The following is a 10,000-nucleotide window of genomic DNA, read 5'->3' on the forward strand; positions in this document are numbered from 1 at the left end:
CTCCGACGCGCCCTAAACGCCTCATCGATCAGTAAGGGAAGGGAACGGAGGAAGGAGCGGAGGCCCCACGGCCACGAGTCCTGGGACAGCGACGGCCACTCGCACCCGTCGCCAACCGGGGGCAGACGGCAGGTGCGGGGGCTCTGCGTGCGAGTGAGGGCAACGCCTGCGAGAGGTGCTCCAACGGCCTGAACACCGGCAGAGCCGGCCCGCCGTGGAGGCTCTCCGACGCACCCGAGGACGCCTCAGCGGGCGCTGCCTGTGGGTCTGGATCAGTCAAATCGTAGAGCGGGAGGTGCCACGGGCCACCCAGCTCCAGACAACGATTCCCTTGAGGAAGGTAACGGGACCGGGGGATGGCCACAGCAGGCTCAACTCCCCCAGCTCCTCCAGCGTTCGAGTGCCGGCAACCACCACCGGCTGCCGGTCTTTGCCCGCCCCACAGGCAACCGCTTGCCGTCGGGGAAAAAAAAGGCACCTGGACCCATGCCGCGCACGGGTGTTCGGGGCCTGGGGGAATGCCACAGAAGCGAGACAACCCCAGCCGCCTGCGTTCGACTTGCCAGCCACCAGGTACAGCCGCACTTTTCTTCCCGCTTCGCGGGCTCCAGCTTAAGGCCGGAGAAAACGCGATGAGGTGCCGCCACCTCTAACCCGGTACAGCGCTGCAGACCTTTCCACCGAGCCCTCCTGCAACCAGGCAAGCCGGGGCAGGCCGGACACCACAGGCCGCCCACGCGTGGCTCATGCCGGCAGAAACAGGACGAGGCGCTGCAGCCTCTCACCTGTGCCATCATCGGGCCCTCGGGGGCTGGGGGAAGCTGCGGCACGCACGAGAACCCCCAGCCGTCTGCATCCGGCTGCCAGCCACCGGGACCGGCTGCCGCTTGCACTCTGCCCAATTCGTGCATGGGCTCCAGCTTAAGGCCGGAGAAAACGCGATGAGGTGCCGCCACCTCTAACCCGGTACAGCGCTGCAGACCTTTCCACCGAGCCCTCCTGCAACCAGGCAAGCCGGGGCAGGCCGGACACCACAGGCCGCCCACGCGTGGCTCATGCCGGCAGAAACAGGACGAGGCGCTGCGGCCTCTCACCTGTGCCATCATCGGGCCCTCGGGGGCTGGGGGAAGCTGCGGCACGCACGAGAACCCCCAGCCGTCTGCATCCGGCTGCCAGCCACCGGGACCGGCTGCCGCTTGCACTCTGCCCAATTCGTGCATGGGCTCCAGCTTAAGGCCGGAGAAAACGCGATGAGGTGCCGCCACCTCTAAACCCGGTACAGCGCTGCAGACCTTTCCACCGAGCCCTCCTGCAACCAGGCAAGCCGGGGCAGGCCGGACACCACAGGCCGCCCACGCGTGGCTCATGCCGGCAGAAACAGGACGAGGCGCTGCGGCCTCTCACCTGTGCCATCATCGGGCCCTCGGGGGCTGGGGGGAAGCTGCGGCACGCACGAGAACCCCCAGCCGTCTGCATCCGGCTGCCAGCCACCGGGACCGGCTGCCGCTCTGCCCGCTCCAGCTTAAGGCCAGAGTCAAAGGACGAGGTGCCGCCACCTCGCCCGCCCATCACCAGGCCCTCAGGAGGCGGCAGCAGCCGCGGCGGGCTGGATGCTCACGGGCAGCTGCCCTCGCATATACCAGCGCTCCACCTTTGCCATCATCGGGCCCTCCGGGGCCGGGGGAAAGCCGAGGCAGGCTCGGCTCCACCCGGTCTTCCAGCGTTCGAGTGCCGGTGGCCGCCGCCGGCCACCGGGCTATGCCCTGCGGAATCCACCTTTGCACCTCTCGCACCACTCGGGTCAACAGCCACCGCCAGCCTGCCAGACCCTCGCAGGCGCCCGGCTGGCTTACTTGGAAAACACCGGGAGAGACCAACCGGCCGAACAGACAGTAAACGAGCCGAACCACCAGGCAAAACCACCACCACAACGGCCGCCCAGCGCTCCACTTCGCCGGCTGAGCCGTAAGCCTTGCAGCCGCTCACTAGCGCTGCTCCGTGCACGAGTCACCACTACCTCCTATAGTACGGGAGATCACGTCCCCGCCCCCGGCCGGCTCCAAGAGTGCCGTCCCTGCCCACCGGGGAGACCCGCCAATGACACCGACTTTTACGATGACGTAACTGGAGGCAGCGAAAAACAGCGACCCCTTGGCCAGCTCCGAGAAAGTGGCGGGGCTATCAGGTCTACCTCCCCGCCCCCGAAATGCGGCTAAGTCCCGCCGGAGCCGGGTAGACCTGGCGGCTCTTTTCACCGGCCGCTGCGGCAGCGACACCCCGCGTCCTCCGGGCGCCGCCGGCGGCCGCGCCGGCCTCCGGAGCCGGGTAGACCTGGCGGCCGCCCGCGGAGCCGGGTAGACCTGGCGGCCCTTTTCACCGGCCGCTGCGGCAGCGACACCCCGCGTCCTCCGGGCGCCGCCGGCGGCCGCGCCGGCCTCCGGAGCCGGGTAGACCTGGCGGCCGCCCGCGGAGCCGGGTAGACCTGGCGGCCCTTTTCACCGGCCGCTGCGGCAGCGACACCCCGCGTCCTCCGGGCGCCGCCGGCGGCCGCGCCGGCCTCCGGAGCCGGGTAGACCTGGCGGCCGCCCGCGGAGCCGGGTAGACCTGGCGGCCCTTTTCACCGGCCGCTGCGGCAGCGACACCCCGCGTCCTCCGGGCGCCGCCGGCGGCCGCGCCGGCCTCCGGAGCCGGGTAGACCTGGCGGCCGCCCGCGGAGCCGGGTAGACCTGGCGGCCCTTTTCACCGGCCGCTGCGGCAGCGACACCCCGCGTCCTCCGGGCGCCGCCGGCGGCCGCGCCGGCCTCCGGAGCCGGGTAGACCTGGCGGCCGCCCGCGGAGCCGGGTAGACCTGGCGGCCCTTTTCACCGGCCGCTGCGGCAGCGACACCCCGCGTCCTCCGGGCGCCGCCGGCGGCCGCGCCGGCCTCCGGAGCCGGGTAGACCTGGCGGCCGCCCGCGGAGCCGGGTAGACCTGGCGGCCCTTTTCACCGGCCGCTGCGGCAGCGACACCCCGCGTCCTCCGGGCGCCGCCGGCGGCCGCGCCGGCCTCCGGAGCCGGGTAGACCTGGCGGCCGCCCGCGGAGCCGGGTAGACCTGGCGGCCGTTCGGTGCCCCTTGGGCGGGGGGGGGCGGGGGGGGCAGGTGCGCCTGTTTTTGGTTCGTTTTTTTCGGTTTTTTTTTTTTTTTCTTTCTTTTGAGATTTTAGCAAATCTGATTAAAAGGGCCACCCTCTCCCGGTTCTCCCGGACGGCATTTCTTTCCCCCTCCCGTTCCCGAGTTTGAACCACTTCTACTCCAAGGGAGCACGTTTAAACGTACCGTCTGATGCAAGAGTTATTTCACCTTTATTGATTCCGGCGGGAAATATTAATACAATATTAACGACAACCAGTTTTCAAAATAATTTTTGTTTCCTGACACACACACCCCCCCCCCCCACCCTCGTCGTTCTCATGCACGTGCACGCACCTATTCCGAGCCGGTGGCTGCCAGGCACTTGCCAGCTTCACCACACCAGCCAGCCCCTCTGCTCCGCTGCTGCCCCCCCCCCCCCAACCATATTCTGTCGGCGGGGTCCGGGCAGAGGTGGCAGCCCCCGGCACAAACTGCCTGGCTCCCCGGCGCGAGTTCGCTGTTCACTGGGTGCCTTCAGGACTGGTAGCCCCTTGCCAGGTTCAGGTTCGGGTCCCGGCGCTGCTGGGTACTCGCCGACTTTTGGTTTTGGTTTTTGCGGTCTTGGGCTTTTTTTGGGGGGTTGTTTTTAATTTTTCTCCCCCCCCCCCCCCCCGCCTGGTTTTTTTTGGTGTTTTTTTGACGTTTTCCTTTTTTTAATAAAATAAATACTTTAAAATACATATCTGCGATCCTGCAGGCACTGCCACCCCCCCCCCCCCCGGTGACACACGCGCGCTCAGAGGCGCGCGCGCACACACACACACACACACACACACACACACAGAACGCGACGCAGGCACACACAGCTACACGCACCCCTGCACGGGTGTGCTCCCCCTCCCTCCCCGCGCTGCAGTCCCGGACCTGCAGGCCAGTAGGTGCAGCCCCCCCCCCCCCCCCTCCCCCGGCCCCACCCGATCGCAGACTTTCCGGCGCCCTGGAGACGGGGGGTTGGGGGGCGGGTGGGGTGGTCTGCAGCCCGGCAACGGGGCCCCCGGAAACTGTGGTGTTTCCCGCCACGGCAACGGTCTGCTGCTCAGTCGCGGCGGCAGCAGCGGCGGGGAAAGGAGGCTAGAAAAGAGGGGGGGCGAGAGCGGCTGGCGAGCAGGCGGGGAGCCTGGCGCAGAGGTAGGCTGGCGAGGGGGGACGGTGTGTCTTTTCGGAGAAGGCTTCTGTTTGGATCGGTTGGAGTTTTATTTTTTTTTACTTCTCTCCCCCGTCCCCGTCCCCGTCCCCGTCCCCGTCCCCCCCGGTCGTTTAGTTTTCCCCCCGCGGCGGGGGCGGGCAGGAGTGGAGCAGGGCGAGAGCGGCTGGCGAGCAGGCGGGGAGCCTGGCGCAGAGGCAGGCTGGCGAGGGGGGACGGTGTGTCTTTTCGGAGAAGGCTTCTGTTTGGATCGGTTGGAGTTTTATTTTTTTTTACTTCTCTCCCCCGTCCCCGTCCCCGTCCCCGTCCCCGTCCCGTCCCCCCCGCCCCGGTCGTTTAGTTTTCCCCCCGCGGCGGGGGCGGGCAGGAGTGGAGCAGGGCGAGAGCGGCTGGCGAGCAGGCGGGGAGCCTGGCGCAGAGGCAGGCTGGCGAGGGGGGACGGTGTGTCTTTTCGGAGAAGGCTTCTGTTTGGATCGGTTGGAGTTTTATTTTTTTTTACTTCTCTCCCCCGTCCCCGTCCCCGTCCCCGTCCCCGTCCCCGTCCCGTCCCCCCCGCCCCGGTCGTTTAGTTTTCCCCCCGCGGCGGGGGCGGGCAGGAGTGGAGCAGGGCGAGAGCGGCTGGCGAGCAGGCGGGGAGCCTGGCGCAGAGGCAGGCTGGCGAGGGGGGACGGTGTGTCTTTTCGGAGAAGGCTTCTGTTTGGATCGGTTGGAGTTTTATTTTTTTTACTTCTCTCCCCCGTCCCCGTCCCCGTCCCCGTCCCCGTCCCACCCCCCCGGTCCTTTAGTTTTCCCCCCGCGGCGGCGGCGGGCGGGAGTGGAGCAGGGCGAGTGCGTGGCTGGCTGAGAAAGAAAGGCGGGAGCGGGGCCACGGGTGCGGCAGGATAGGGACTCGGCAGCTGGGGTTTAGAGACGGCAGGGCACCGGGGGGGCTCCCCTCTCCCGCCCGGGCACGGAGCCGGCAGGGACGCCGCAGGGTCCTAAAGTCTCCCGCCTTCCACCACCGGGGGCGGCAAGCCTGGTGGCGGAAGGGGGGAGCAGGGGCAGCCAGGCTCGGCGCGAACTGCGTGGCGGGAGGGCGGGGGGGCGGTGTGTGTGTGCGTGCAGCGGCGGGCCCGGGGTGACGGGGGTGGGGGGTGTCGGCCCGGGGCCCTGTTTCGGGCGGGGGGGGGGGGGGGCTGCGCGCGTGTGCGTTTTGAGCGCACGACTGTGAGCGGGGCAGCGGGTGGAGGGTTTGGGCTGGGGGGGGCCGGTTGCGGGGGGGGGGTGCGCACGTGTGTAGCCCCGTGCGAGTGGGTGCGGTGGCGGGCGGGAGGTGTTTGGGGCGGGGACTCGAATGGGGGGGGGCAGTGCGTGCGTGCGCGTGCGTGTGTCTAAGGGCGGGTGAGCGGCTGCAGCAGCAGGCGGTGGGCGTTCGGGCCGGGGGCCTGTTTTGGCGGGGTGCGGGCGCGCACGCAGGTGGAAATGAGAAAGATTTGTAACGGTGTCGCTAACGCCGCTTTCTCTGTTACAGCCCGGGTGGTCGGCCGCTTCGACGTCCGGCCTGCGCCCGTGCCTGCCTACGGGCGATGCGCTCGGCTCCCGGTCGGACCCGTCCCTGGCAAAGCAGCAGCCGCGTGCCTCGGCCTGGGCAGAGACCTGGGGCTCCAGGGCCCCAGCCAGGGCTGCCGGAGAGGCGCGCCGCGCTTCCGACAGAGGGGCATCAGCGGCTCCGTCGCCGGCGGGATGCGTTCGAGCGGTGAGGAAGGTCCCAGCGGCCTTAGGCGGTGGCGGGGGGCGCGCTCCTTCGGCGACGGGAGCGGGGGGGAAACGGCCCCGGGGTGGGCCGGTCAGCCGGCACGGCGGCCACGCGAGCTCGTCGTCTCCGAGGATGCTCGGCTAAGTCGGCCTCGGCCACAGGGACCGCTTGTCAGGCAGCCGACTGGCTTTCTTCAGAGGCCTGCGAGACCGCCGTCCCTCGGAGGCCAATGAACAGTTAATGCGCGATAACGCAGGGGCCGGAGAACGCTAACGTTAACCAAGAGCGTCGCAAGGTCCTAAAGGAGTGCCGCAATCAAACTTTAGGAGTCGGTAATTTATAATACTGGTGACTACTAATCGAGTCATATTCAATCCGTGACGATCCGCTGGTAGGTACGTACGTACGTACGTACGTATTCCTTCTCCGGCTATTAACGAAGGGATGCACACCTAGCGTGCGTGAACGAATGAGTTTTGTTATTTAAGGAACTGCCAGAAAGCGTATTACCGCGTAGCGCTAAATCAGTCGGTAGGTGACGCTCCATAAACGATACAATCCAGCATCGCTCGTCAACTGTTAATAACTTCAATCGATGACGATTCATAGCGTATCGATTCTTCTGTATTCGTTTAGGAGCGGATCCCACGCCAACGGTGCCACGCGGTACCCGGACGGCCACCGACTCGTACAGAGACGAGAGAGCAGCGTCGGCGCCTCTTCCCGAAGAAGTCGTTACCGATAAAGTACTCCGACTGCGGGTAACGCTTTGCTCTCACGTTTTTGACGCGTGCCTGCCTGCCTGCCTGCCTGCCTGCGTGCGCGGTAAAAGACAAGCTGTCAGACACAATAAATTTTAAGAAAGTGGAATCGCGGAGCGGTCTTAATACACTAATCAGGACCGGCCCGTAGTGCGGCCAGGGAGTGCAGGCCGACCCTGCAGCGTGGCCAGGTTTACCCGGAGACACAGGTAAGGAGGCCAGGACTACCCCGGAGCATCAGGTAGGGATACCGGGCTGACCCCCAGAAAGTCAGGTAGGGTGGCCGGGCCTACCCCGGAGCGCCTGTAGGGACCGCAGGTGTACCCCGGAGCACCGGCAGGGGTACCGGCACTACCCCGGAGGATGAGGTAGGGGCGCCAGGCCTACCCCGGAGCGTCGGGTAGGGACACCGGGCTGACCCCAGAGGGTCAGGTAGGGTGGCCGGGCCTACCCCGGAGCGCCTGTAGGGACCGCAGGTGTACCCCGGAGCACCGGCAGGGGTACCGGCACTACCCCGGAGGATGAGGTAGGGGCGCCAGGCCTACCCCGGAGCGTCGGGTAGGGACACCGGGCTGACCCCAGAGGGTCAGGTAGGGTGGCCGGGCCTACCCCGGAGCGCCTGTAGGGACCGCAGGTGTACCCCGGAGCACCGGCAGGGGTACCGGCACTACCCCGGAGGATGAGGTAGGGGCGCCAGGCCTACCCCGGAGCGTCGGGTAGGGATACCGGGCTGACCCCGGAGGGTCAGGTAGGGTGGCCGGGCCTACCCCGGAGCGCCTGTAGGGACCGCAGGTGTACCCCGGAGCACCGGCAGGGGTACCGGCACTACCCCGGAGGATGAGGTAGGGGCGCCAGGCCTACCCCGGAGCGTCGGGTAGGGATACCGGGCTGACCCCGGAGGGTCAGGTAGGGTGGCCGGGCCTATCCCGGAGCGCCTGTAGGGACCGCAGGTGTACCCCGGAGCACCGGCAGGGGTACCGGCACTACCCCGGAGGATGAGGTAGGGGCGCCAGGCCTACCCCGGAGCGTCGGGTAGGGATACCGGGCTGACCCCGGAGGGTCAGGTAGGGTGGCCGGGCCTACCCCGGAGCGCCTGTAGGGACCGCAGGTGTACCCCGGAGCACCGGCAGGGGTACCGGCACTACCCCGGAGGATGAGGTAGGGGCGCCAGGCCTACCCCGGAGCGTCGGGTAGGGACACCGGGCTGACCCCGGAGGGTCAGGTAGGGTGGCCGGGCCTACCCCGGAGCGCCTGTAGGGACCGCAGGTGTACCCCGGAGCACCGGCAGGGGTACCGGCACTACCCCGGAGGATGAGGTAGGGGCGCCAGGCCTACCCCGGAGCGTCGGGTAGGGATACCGGGCTGACCCCGGAGGGTCAGGTAGGGTGGCCGGGCCTACCCCGGAGCGCCTGTAGGGACCGCAGGTGTACCCCGGAGCACCGGCAGGGGTACCGGCACTACCCCGGAGGATGAGGTAGGGGCGCCAGGCCTACCCCGGAGCGTCGGGTAGGGACACCGGGCTGACCCCGGAGGGTCAGGTAGGGTGGCCGGGCCTACCCCGGAGCGCCTGTAGGGACCGCAGGGGTATCCCGGAGCACCGGTAGGGGTACCGGCACTACCCCGGAGGATGAGGTAGGGGCGCCAGGCCTACCCCGGAGCGTCGGGTAGGGACACCGGGCTGACCCCGGAGGGTCAGGTAGGGTGGCCGGGCCTACCCCGGAGCGCCTGTAGGGACCGCAGGTGTACCCCGGAGCACCGGCAGGGGTACCGGCACTACCCCGGAGGATGAGGTAGGGGCGCCAGGCCTACCCCGGAGCGTCGGGTAGGGACACCGGGCTGACCCCAGAGGGTCAGGTAGGGTGGCCGGGCCTACCCCGGAGCGCCTGTAGGGACCGCAGGTGTACCCCGGAGCACCGGCAGGGGTACCGGCACTACCCCGGAGGATGAGGTAGGGGCGCCAGGCCTACCCCGGAGCGTCGGGTAGGGATACCGGGCTGACCCCGGAGGGTCAGGTAGGGTGGCCGGGCCTACCCCGGAGCGCCTGTAGGGACCGCAGGTGTACCCCGGAGCACCGGCAGGGGTACCGGCACTACCCCGGAGGATGAGGTAGGGGCGCCAGGCCTACCCCGGAGCGTCGGGTAGGGACACCGGGCTGACCCCAGAGGGTCAGGTAGGGTGGCCGGGCCTACCCCGGAGCGCCTGTAGGGACCGCAGGGGTATCCCGGAGCACCGGCAGGGGTACCGGCACTACCCCGGAGGATGAGGTAGGGGCGCCAGGCCTACCCCGGAGCGTCGGGTAGGGACACCGGGCTGACCCCGGAGGGTCAGGTAGGGTGGCCGGGCCTACCCCGGAGCGCCTGTAGGGACCGCAGGTGTACCCCGGAGCACCGGCAGGGGTACCGGCACTACCCCGGAGGATGAGGTAGGGGCGCCAGGCCTACCCCGGAGCGTCGGGTAGGGATACCGGGCTGACCCCGGAGGGTCAGGTAGGGTGGCCGGGCCTACCCCGGAGCGCCTGTAGGGACCGCAGGTGTACCCCGGAGCACCGGCAGGGGTACCGGCACTACCCCGGAGCATGAGGTAGGGGCGCCAGGCGTACCCCGGAGCGTCGGGTAGGGACACCGGGCTGACCCCAGAGGGTCAGGTAGGGTGGCCGGGCCTACCCCGGAGCGCCTGTAGGGACCGCAGGTGTATCCCGGAGCACCGGTAGGGGTACGGGTACTACCCCGGAGGATGAGGTAGGGGCGCCAGGCCTACCCCGGAGCGTCGGGTAGGGATACCGGGCTGACCCCGGAGGGTCAGGTAGGGTGGCCGGGCCTACCCCGGAGCGCCTGTAGGGACCGCAGGTGTACCCCGGAGCACCGGCAGGGGTACCGGCACTACCCCGGAGGATGAGGTAGGGGCGCCAGGCCTACCCCGGAGCGTCGGGTAGGGACACCGGGCTGACCCCGGAGGGTCAGGTAGGGTGGCCGGGCCTACCCCGGAGCGCCTGTAGGGACAGCAGGTGTACCCCGGAGCACCGGTAGGGGTACCGGTACTACCCCGGAGCATGAGGTAGGGGCGCCAGGCGTACCCCGGAGCGTCGGGTAGGGACACCGGGCTGACCCCAGAGGGTCAGGTAGGGTGGCCGGGCCTACCCCGGAGCGCCTGTAGGGACAGCAGGTGTACCCCGGAGCACCGGTAGGGG

Source organism: Buteo buteo, unplaced genomic scaffold (genome assembly GCF_964188355.1).
Source record: "Buteo buteo unplaced genomic scaffold, bButBut1.hap1.1 HAP1_SCAFFOLD_151, whole genome shotgun sequence".
Lineage (NCBI taxonomy): Eukaryota > Metazoa > Chordata > Aves > Accipitriformes > Accipitridae > Buteo > Buteo buteo.